The 10,807-nt window shown below is 52.5% G+C and overlaps 1 protein-coding gene across 1 annotated transcript in view; it reads left to right on the top strand.

The window, feature by feature from the left end:
* Positions 1-7,612: 7,612 nt before the first annotated feature.
* The window catches only part of EPHX1 (epoxide hydrolase 1), a 44,207-nt gene continuing 41,012 nt past the window's right edge, over positions 7,613-10,807 (top strand). Inside the window, exon 1 of the mRNA XM_074989879.1 lies at positions 7,613-7,767. The gene's annotated coding sequence lies outside the window, so the exon portion shown is untranslated. The remainder of the gene's footprint in view (positions 7,768-10,807) is intronic.

Below are 10,807 nucleotides of genomic sequence, written 5' to 3'. Positions count from 1 at the left end.
CAGGGCATAAAAATCTGTAGTTTTAAAGTGTATTCCTTCAGAACAGTGTTTTTCAGTCTTTTCATGAAAGTGACAATCTTTGGACTCAAAAGTCTAGTGGGATTAGGGTTTAAGCCCTGGACAATGGAGAGCGAAACATGTAAATTAGCTTTGTTGGGCTTCAGGCAATGGTCCTGCATCTCACCCCTTAATACAAACCTTGTTCATGATGAGCGTCCAAAACCTGTGACCCTAATTTGAGAGACATTTCGTCATTAGGTCTTACATCACTTCACAAACAGCATGCTCAATCTCACAAAACCCCAGCTGTGAGAGATGGAGAAACTGAGGCATGGCGAGACTGGGGGGGTTGTCCAAGGTCACACAATGACTGTAAGCTTACTACTGTGGTCCTGATTCTAAGGCTTCTCAACATCAGTTCATGCTTCATGTTAATCAGTTTATGCTATAAGGACTCTTGGTTAGGGCACTACCCTGAGAGGTGAGTTCAGGTCCCTGGTCTGCCATTAGCCTCTTTGTGTCCACATCAAGTCATTCATCAGTTCTCTGTGCCTTCCCCATTGTAACATGGCAATATTATTATTCTCAGTGTGCGGAAGATAAAAGTACTACTGCAGGGGTTGCCAAAAATGCATCTCCTGCTCTGAGCCACACTCTGGGAGTATTTACCACTGCTTTGCACATGCGCCCCTCACTTGGAGAGAGAAGCCCATGGCAGTGGCAGCAGTGCTAGTGGCAGCATCTCAGATACTGGCATTGGGTTAGCGCAGGGGCAGCCTGGGGGTGCCTGGCTCTGGAGGAGGTGGAGGGTTAGAGGGGACGCTGAGGATGCCTGGCTCTGGAGGAGGGGAGGGGCATTGGGTTTAAAGCTGGGGGCTGTGTAGACCTGGCTTTTGCGGAGGGCATTGAGATACGTATCAGGCCACAGCAACATATATAGATAGATAGATAGATAGACTTATAAAAAATAAATACATAATACTTGGCTCTTCTTCTTCGAGTAGTCCCTGTGGGTGCTCCACAATAGGTGGGCTCACCCGGCGCCGCAGATCGGAATTCTTCTAGCAGTTTCTATTGGATCGCGCATGCGCCGACGCGCACCGCTCCCTTGTGCGCCCCTGGCCATGTGCGCGATCCGGTCCCCGCCAGTTCCTTCTCAACCGCCATCAGCTGCAGACGGAATCCGCTCCGGCTAAAGCCAGAGACAGATAAGATAGTTGTTTTTACGTGTAGTTTGTTTGTTTTTGTCACTATCAAAAAAAAAAAGAAGAGAAAGAAAGAGAATATTAGACAGCAGAAAGAAGAGGAATGAAGGAGAGAGGGGCAGACAAGAAGGCTAGTTAAGCCGTCCACTGCCCCGCAGACCGGTGAATGTTATTTTGGGTTAGAAAGCACTGATTAGTGGCTAAGTACCCTATTAACAGTAAAGACTCACCGCGATGGCCTCCTCGGGGTTTAAGAAGTGTGAGTCATGCTGTGAGGCTATGCCGGCCTCCGATGGGCATAGTGAATGCATTCACTGCCTGGGAGAGTCACATGTTACACAGAAGTGTTCCCACTGCGCTAAGCTTACAGCCAGGGCCAGGAAAGACAGAGAGATGAGACTCAAAATGCTCTTGTTTGATAAGGCTCTCCAGCCGGAACCGCCGGAGAAGCCTCACGCAGAAGGGCCCTCTGGGTTGCATAAAAGGAAGGCAGCCTCTTTGACCCCCTAGGTGCAGAAGAGGAGAAAACTCTCCCTGGCTCGATCCTTGCCGGCAGGCCCAGCAGGCAGGACGAGCGGAACGCAAAGCCCCCAGCCGCGAGCTCATGAAAGCGGCAGCACAGCAGCGCACGTGGCAGAGGCCGAGCCTCCGATTACACAACAGGCGGCACGGAAGGCGCCGCGAGCGCCAGCGAGGCAAGTGGCGGAATCGGCAGCACCGACACATGCGGCACCGGCCTCCGAGGCGCCAACGGCGCAGGGGCACCCGGCACGGAGCCAATCGGCGCCAGAGGAAGCTACCCACACGGCACCACCGCTGACTGTGCTGAGCACGGCACCGACAACGGGGCCGAGATCCCCAGCACGGGAATGGGTGGCGCCCACCCCGCAGGGGAGGGGCAAGGCAAAAACAAAAACTCGGCACCACAGCCCATCTCCAGGCAGGGCTGCACTGCCCTTATCTCTTAGTCCCGCCCCCGAGATATACACGCTGCACTGACGGGCTGTAACTCTACTGGCTTATTCAGGGCCTCCCTCTCCGTTCCTCCAACCAATTTCGCCGTGGCTTGGGCCATCTTCACCATTTCTGGGCATCGATCCCCTTGAGTACTGTCACAAACCAGCTTCACCACTATCTATGTCGTCGCGGAGGTCCCACTCTCCCAGACATCATGGGTACACTCCCCGATCGTGGTCCAGGTCTCCATCACCGGGCCCTTGCCCATGCTGCTATGGTCGTCCTCATCACGCTGAACACAGACACCGCAGGTCTAGATCCAAGGGCAGGTCCTCCCCTGCTACTCGTCAATACTCCCGTGTACACTCTCGCTCTGGGACGGGAACACAGTTGCCTCAGGGGGAATTAGGTCCAGAATCCTGAGACTGCCCTTCACAGTCCTCCAGGGAGCAAGTATATCACCGATCTCGGGAGCCAGAGGATTTGAGGGAGGTGTACCCCAGTGGTTCCTCCTCATCCTCCCCAGATGAGGCCATGGCCCCTGGGGATGTTTCCCCCCCCGGATGGCCTTAAACAATTCCAGGAGCTGTTCAAAAGAGTAGCTTTCATGCAGGACATTCAAATAGCAGAGGTGCAGGAGAAGCATCATAAACTCCTGAAAAATTTGAGACCCCCAGCTTCATCTAAAATCGCTATCCCGCTGGACGAAGCCATTATGGAGTCAGCCACTAACAGATGGCAAACCCCGGCCTCTATTCCGCCTACAAACAAGAGAGCAGATAAGAAGTACTTCGTCCCAGCCAAGGGCATGGAGTTCCTCTTTAGTCACCCGCAGCCCAATTCTTTGGTGGTCGAATCGTCCCAGCAGAGGTCGAAGACGTCTCAGTACAAGTCGGGGGGGTCGGATAAAGATGCTAAGAAGCTAGAGCTGTTTGGCAGGAAGGTATATTCCTCCTCTACCCTATTATTTAGAATGGCAAATTACGCAGCACATCTATCGAACCACAACACAGCAGCACGTTCAACAGCTGCAGCAGAGGTAATGCGTAGGGAATCCTGGCTCCAGACATCTGGTATCCCCAGGGACCTGCAGGCGAAGATCGTGGATCTTCCCTTTGATAAGCAAAAGCTGTTTGTGGACTCAACCGACTCGGTCCTCCACTCCAGCAAAGACTCGAGGGCCACACTCAGGACCTTGGGCATTAATACTCCCCCATACAAGAAGAAGAAATTTTATCCTCAGCAAAGATGCTATGCTTACCAACCACAGTGTGCTCAATATCAGCGAGGCTACGACCAAGGGCGCCATCAACAGCAGCAGCAATACAGGACTCCCAGGCGACGTTCTCAACAAAGCCGTACACCCTCGGGGCAGGCCCAGAGACAGCAAGTTTGATGGGTATGTCGGGGGGTGCACTATCAACACCATCGCTCAATGCCACTCTCATCTCATGTTCCATCATCACCTCAAACCGTTCCACTCCCAATGGCAAAAGATCACCACAGACAAATGGGTGCTAGAAATTATAGCCACGGGTTACACGATCCCTTTCCAGTCACTTCCACCGACGAAGCCTCCCGCCAGGCCTCATGTCAGGGACGCTGCCCACGAGGCGAGGCTCAAGCAGGAGGTAGATCACCTCATGTTCCTAGGGGCAGTGGAAAGAGTGCCGGAACAATTCCAAGGGAAAGGTTTTTATTCACGCTACTTCCTAACAGAGAAGAAAACAGGAGGCTGGAGGCCGATCTTGGATCTACGGGGCCTCAACCGTTACTTGAACGAGCAACGCTTTTGGATGATCACAGTTTCCTCCATACTTATGGCACTGGACGATGGAGACTGGTTTGCAGCCCTCGACTTACAAGATGCTTACTTTCATATAACAATCCACCCGGCACACAGATGCTTCCTCCGCTTCACGGTCGGCAGGGAACATTTCCAGTACAGGGTTCTTCCCTTCGGCCTATCCTCGGCACCCAGAGTCTTTACCAAAACCCTGGCAGTGGTATCAGCCTACCTGCACAGACAGGGGGTGTTTATTTTCCCATATCTGGACGACTGTCTGCTGAAAGGGGCCTCAAAGGCAGAGGTCTTACACATGATGCGTGTCACCGCGAACACGTTTACTTAGCTAGGCCTAGTTATCAACCTCGCAAAGTTAAAGACCGAACCTACACAAGATATAGAGTTCACAGGGGCACGCGTAAACTCTATCACAGCAAGAGTATACCTGCCCGACGCCCGCTTCCATGCCATCAACTCCCTGGTGCAAGTCATGACGTACAGCCCCACGGTGCCAGTCCTAACGTGCCTGCAGTTGTTGGGGCACATGGCGGCAGCGACGTTTGTGGTACAGAATGCCAGGTTACACATGCGAAGCCTGCAGCATTGGCTGGCGAGTGTTTACAAACCAGCATCCCACACTGTCCACAGGGTAGTGTCGCCCATGACGGAGGTACGCAGATCCCTAGCGTGGTGGGAAAATCCCAAGAATCTGCTGGGGGGGTGCTTTTTTACCAACCACAAATTTCTATCTTTCTTACTACCGACGCCTCCCACATAGGATGGGGAGCGCACATTGGCAGCAAGGTGACGCAAGGGCTATGGTCCCCTGCGGAACAGACACTGCACATAAACATACTGGAGCTCAGAGTAGTGTTCAACACATGCACACATTTTCGAGATTACCTGCATGGCAAAGTAGTCGGGATCAATACCGACAATACCTCCACTATGTTCTACATCAATCGACAAGGAGGGGCATGATCCCGTGAGTTATGTGCGGAAGCAGTCTGATTGTGGAACTGGTGCATTACCAACAACATAACGTTGAAAGCCTCGTACTTGCTGGGCGCTCACAACATGAAGGCAGATCAGCTGAGCAGGTGCTTTGCGGTCACGCACGAATGGCAGATCCGCTCTGACCTGCTACGGCGCATATTTCGTATATGAGGGTTTCCCCAAGTTGATTTGTTTGCCACCCAGTACAACAAGAAGTGTCCCCAGTACTGCTCCAGAGCAGGAATAGGGTGGGGGTCCCTGGGGGACGCATTCATGATTTCAAGGAAGGGCCCTCTACTCTACGCGTTTCCCCCCACAACGCTTATCCACAAGGTTCTGCAGAAAGCCAGAAGGGAGAGAGCTCGCATGATACTTATAGTCCCAACTTGGGACCAGCAACAATGGTTTCCCTTGCTTCTGCGCATGTCGGATCATCCACCACTTCCCCTACCGGTGGCTCCAGACTTACTCACGCAGGCTCAGGGGTCCATAGTGCACCTGCACCCTCAGGGTCTGTGCCTACAAGCATGGTTAATCCATGTCTCAGCGCCTTAGAGAGCACGTGTAAGGAGGGAGTACAACAAGTCCTGGAGTGTAGCCGAAGGACCTCCACCAGGAGGACTTATGAACAGAAATGGACTCGATTTACAGCCTGGTGTTCCGCCAAGCAGTTAGCTCCCGTTGACGTTCCTATAACCGTAATACTAGAATACCTATTGGACCTCAAACGAGACGGGCTTTCTCTATCCTCACTAAAAGTCCACCTCGCAGCTATATCAGCTTTTCGGCATACAGAGGAAGGGCCCACTGTATTCGCCCACCCTATCGTCACAAGGTTCTTGAAGGGGTACTGGTAAACATTTACCCTCCTCGAAAACCGCTTCCACTGTCGTGGAATTTGGACTTGGTGCTCAGCACGCTATCGGGACCACCCTTCGAACAATTAGCCACGGTACCCCTCCGACTCCTTACGATGAAAACAACCTTCCTCCTTGGCGATTACGTCAGCTCGCAGCAGTGATGGCAACACCGCCCTGCACAGTATTCTCAAAGGAGGCGGTAACCTTACGGTTACACCCAGCCTTCGTTCCAAAAGTTTCCTCGGAGTTCCATCTTAACGAACCAATAGTTTTACCCGAAGCCTCACAGCTCCAGCAAGGAGGTGCGCCTACATCTCCTAGACGTGAGAAGGGCGTTGGCCTTTTACATAGACAGAACTAAGTCCTTCTGGAAAACGGACAGGCTCCTCGTGTCTCTCGCTCCCAGGTCAAAAGGGGAAGGCCTCTCTTCACAGAGAATTTCAAAGCACATTGTCTCCTGTATAAAACTGTGCTACGAGCTTTGAGAGACCCCTTTGCTGGCCCCGCCTAGGGCTCACTCCACCAGGGCAGTGGCGGCATCAACAGCCTTCTTCAAGGGCATCACGTTAAAAGACATCTGTAGAGCGGCGACCCGGTCATCCTACGACACCTTCACCAAGCATTATGCCCTACATCGGGTATTCGAGGAGGATACCCGTCTGTCGACAGCAGTCCTCTCGGGGGCAAGCTGCACATGAATCGATTACCCACCTCCTTACTTGAGTTACTGCTGGGTAGTCACCTATTGTGGAGCACCCACGGGGACCACTCGAAGAAGAAAGAGAAGTTACTCACTTGTAGTAACAATGGTTCTTCGAGATGTGTCCCCGTGGGTGCTCCACCACCCGCCCATCCTCCCCGCTTCGGATCTCTGTCTGGTGTTTTTCAGGAGCATCCGAGGTGGTTGGTCAAGGAACTGGTGGGGACCAGATCGCGTCGGCGCACGTGCCATCCAATAGAAACTGCTAGAAGAATTCCGATCTGCGGCGCCGGGCGAGCCCGACACCTATTTTGGAGCACCCACGGGGACACATCTCGAAGAAGCATCGTTACTACAGGTGAGTAACTTCTCTTTTCCACTCTATCCAGAGCTGTTTTGGCTCTTTGACTCTAACTGGTTGGCCACTCCAGACTACTGGGAAATACATGCCTGGCAGGTAATGTAGGCAAGGGAAAGCAGGGCCTTCCCAAAACTGCCCACTGTCTCTGGTCGCCCCAGAGAAGGCTGGGGCTGGGGCCTGGTGGCCAGCCTGGAAGGGTGGGCTCACGTCACCCCCGGGACAGGGGAGATTCAGAGGGGTGGGAATGGTTGGGGTTGGAGGCAGTAACCTGTGGTGGGGATTGCAGAGGGGGTGGGTCTGGGACCTGCCTTCCCCCAGCGCTTCTGGTGAAGTGCTTTGCGCGGAGAAGCGGGAAAAGCCCGCGCAGCAGGCAGGGACTATTGCAGTGAAGCACGGGGCGCGGTTTGCCACCCAGGCCAGCAAGCCCACTGGAGCCCACACGCGGCTCTGCGCCGGCCCTTGCCAGGGCCTGGTCAGCCGGAGCTGTTACTATTTGCATTTCTAAGAGCTCCATCCCTGCGGCGCGCGTGGGCGCCTCACTCCCCTCTCCGGGCGCTGGGAGCTTCCCTCGTGCGCCCTGTCCCGCCAGCTCCCGGGCTCCGCGCGGCAAGGCGGGACCTGCAGCTCCCGCCCACCCGCGGGGCGGCCCCGCCCCCAGTGAGGGGATGCCGGGTCCCCTCGCCTTGTTACGGCGGCTGCTTCCGATCCCCACGTTGGCGGGCGGGGCGTGTGCTCAGCTCTCTCCTCCCCGTGGCGGGCGTGCTCCGGCGGTGAGGCGGGCTCTGCCCGCGGCGCTGGGCTGACCCATCCCACCGCTCCCCCCCCGGCAGAGCGGAGTGCGGCGGGCAGGGCCAGGCCCGCGCGAGCGACCCACGGACGGATCAGGCCCGGGCGGCTCGCAGGTACCTGCAGCCTCTGGGGGAAGGTTGGTTCCCGCCCTGGCGCGAGGCTCCTGCCGCTGCTGGCACTAGGGCGCCGACCGCTCGGCAGGGCGCGGCGGTCCCACCCGGGACGAGCTGGCGGGCCCCAGCGGCGCAGCCCTGCGTGGGAGGCGCCGGGGCCCAGACCCGCTGCTCCTGCTGCTGCTGCCGCCGCCCCACGGGCGGGAATCTGGGCGCCTGTAACCTTCTCCCGTAATTCCTCACTCAGGCGCTTGCAGAAGGGCCAGCGCACCCCGCTGGGAGGTGCCCTGCTGGGGCCGCGAGTCACAAGCAGTACAGTCCCAATACAAAGCTGGCCTTTGAGCTGGCCCCTGTAGTTCGGTCTCGCCGGGGTGGGAGTGGTAGGGCCCGTTTCTCTTGAAAACCAGCTGTGGTGTGAATTACCAGTGGCGCCGGAATTTGTCTCTAAATTGCACCGGTATCCACCTTTCAAACAATGGCAGGGGACTTTCAGAAACGCAGGAATGTCCCCTGGGGATATTTTTGGAACAAAAAGAAGTTTTGAGAGTTTTGTTCTGAAATTACATTTTGTTAAGAAATTGGTATGAAAATCACGAAGGATTGAAGTGGAAGCATTTCAGGTGTGTCCAAATAAAATATGTAGGCTGGCTTTTGATGTTTTCTTTAATGTTGTCAAAAATTTTGAAACGTTGCTATTTTGTCATGATTCGTAATGCTTATTTTTATTTCTTTTTCTTTTTTCTTTTTGGTGGGATGGAAAGTGTTTTCCAGCCAGCTCTAAACCTCATGCTTATCAAGGTGGACTCTGCTCTTGCGGCTTTCTCTCATTAAAACAAATACATTTGAACATTTAATTTACTTCTTATATTCTCAGTCTGGGCTCTGACAAAAGATGGGTCACTTTCATTTTTGTTTGTTTTATTTTCTAGTCCACAGCAGTTTCATGTTTTTATGCCAGGGATGGGCAACTGTGAATCCTGAGTGGGCAGCATGAGCTGCCTTCCTTCACCTCAGTGGACGGCAGCAGCCCAGGGCCTGCCTTCCACCATGCACCTCTCGCACGCTGGTGCACTGGAGCCCCACAATTACCGCTTCTCCCTTTCCCTCCCAGCTCTTTCAGAGCACCAGGAATCTGCTCATTCACTCCTCCTCCCTCCCAGAGCTTGAACATTTGCAAACAGCTGATTCACAGCATTCCAACTCTGGGTGGGAGGGTGAAGAGTGGGGATGGAGCACAAACCAGGCAATTCACATGGTCTGTAATTTCTGGGGCAGAGGGGAGGAGTCAGAAGTGTGGGCTCTGGTGCCCCAGTGTGCAAGAGGTGCCTGGGGGCTGGGAGGCAGCAGTTGCCACAGGAGGAGCTGCAGTGGACTGTGTGCAGCCTGTAGGCCACAGGTTGCTCACCAGTGCATTTAACACAACTTTCAGGGTTTTGATTGTGAATACTGGAGTGGAATGCATTGAATTGTTTCCTCTGGAGAAAGCTATTATGATGATGTTTCTGTTAGTGTCAAGTTTTGTACATGTTCTTTTTTTTTTTTTTTTAATCCAGTGAGTGACATCTTGTAATCATACTCCCATTCATGGTCATTAAAGACCAACTTTAGCCTTCCAATGTATGCATTCATTATCAACTTTACTGAAGACTTCCAGAGGTTTGGTACTTCACTAGCCTCCCTCCTTACAATTGCAAAACAAATGATTTGCTGGGTGTTCTTTTATTTTCTCTTTTTATTTTGAGTGTGACAAACAAAGCCCAGTTTCTTGTAGCCCTTGATGAAAATTACTTGCACACGCTGAGAGAGGAGTAAGCAGTAAGTAGCAAAGTACAGTAGTTTCATCCAGCTTAATCCTATTTCATGTGCGTATTGTGTGCAGATCAGTTTAGAAAAGTGCCCAGCTTACTATTAATGGAGGGTAACATGAGCCTCCCTGTAAGTGTGGCTAACATTTTTCTTCACTTCTCACTAGCCCTTTAGTGAGTGAGAGTGGATTCCTAAGATTCTGCTGCTGTCTCTGGGCAGAAAAGGACTCTGGATCCAAAAAGAAACAGGAGAACAGAGAAATCAGAGGCAGGTAGTGCTGTTAGCAGAATTACTCTGAATTAACTTTATGAGAGGTCTGTAACCCCAAGTCATCCAAAACTAGGAATAGGAATCTAAAATTTTGTAAAAGATTTTTATTGTGTGATTTAATTCTCTTTAGCCTTGGATGGGAGTGGCCAAAGTGCAGTTTGCAGAGCCCTCTGTACCCACCCATTCTCCATCTACCAGGCCAGGGGGCAGAGGAGGCAGGAAGGGATGCTTGGAACCTCTGCCTTACCATGGAGCAGTGGCTGCTTAGGGCTTCAGCAGAAGCAGGGTGATGCTCCTAGCCCAGTCACATGCCTCATACAGGGCTGAAGTCCTGAGCCCCAGCCCCAGGCAAGTGTGCCCTGGCTCTTAAACTTCTGAAGATTGTTGTATGTGGCTCAGAGGGTCAGTAAGTTTGGCCACGCATCCTAGGGTGAAGAACCTCCCAAAAAGTAGCATCCTACATATGAACGAAAAACATTGTTTTCGGCCTTAATTATATGGACAGAGAAGGACCAGTTGTGGTGGTTTGTTGTTCCATCTTCTACTACAGTGCTACGTTTTTGCTTCTACACTAGTTTTACTGTTCCCACTGCCACAAAAAAAAGCCAAAATTTGAGGCGTGCAGTTTAAATCAAGCTAGGTGCTCATTAAGACCTGAGTGTCATTTGCAGGGAGAGGTGCATTTTTTTTTAATTACCAGTGAAGATGACGTTAATAGAAACAGTTGAGGTGGGTATTGTTTGAAGCTGTTTTCTCCACTATAGAGTTAAGATGACACAAGTGATGCCAATGATCATAAAGTTCTATAATTTTATTGTCTGTGCATGTTAACAAAACACATCTTGTCTCATGAGGAAGCATTTACATTTGGTGCTTTAGTATTAACAGAGAGAGCAATGCACTATGGATAGCTATCCCACTGTGCAACTTGCCACCTTCTGCAGCTAGGAGCTGTAGGACTGGG

Source organism: Carettochelys insculpta, chromosome 3 (assembly GCF_033958435.1).
Source record: "Carettochelys insculpta isolate YL-2023 chromosome 3, ASM3395843v1, whole genome shotgun sequence".
Classification (NCBI taxonomy): Eukaryota; Metazoa; Chordata; order Testudines; family Carettochelyidae; genus Carettochelys; species Carettochelys insculpta.
Note: the sequence above shows the minus strand (reverse complement) of the source record. Positions and strands in the feature narration are given on the sequence as shown.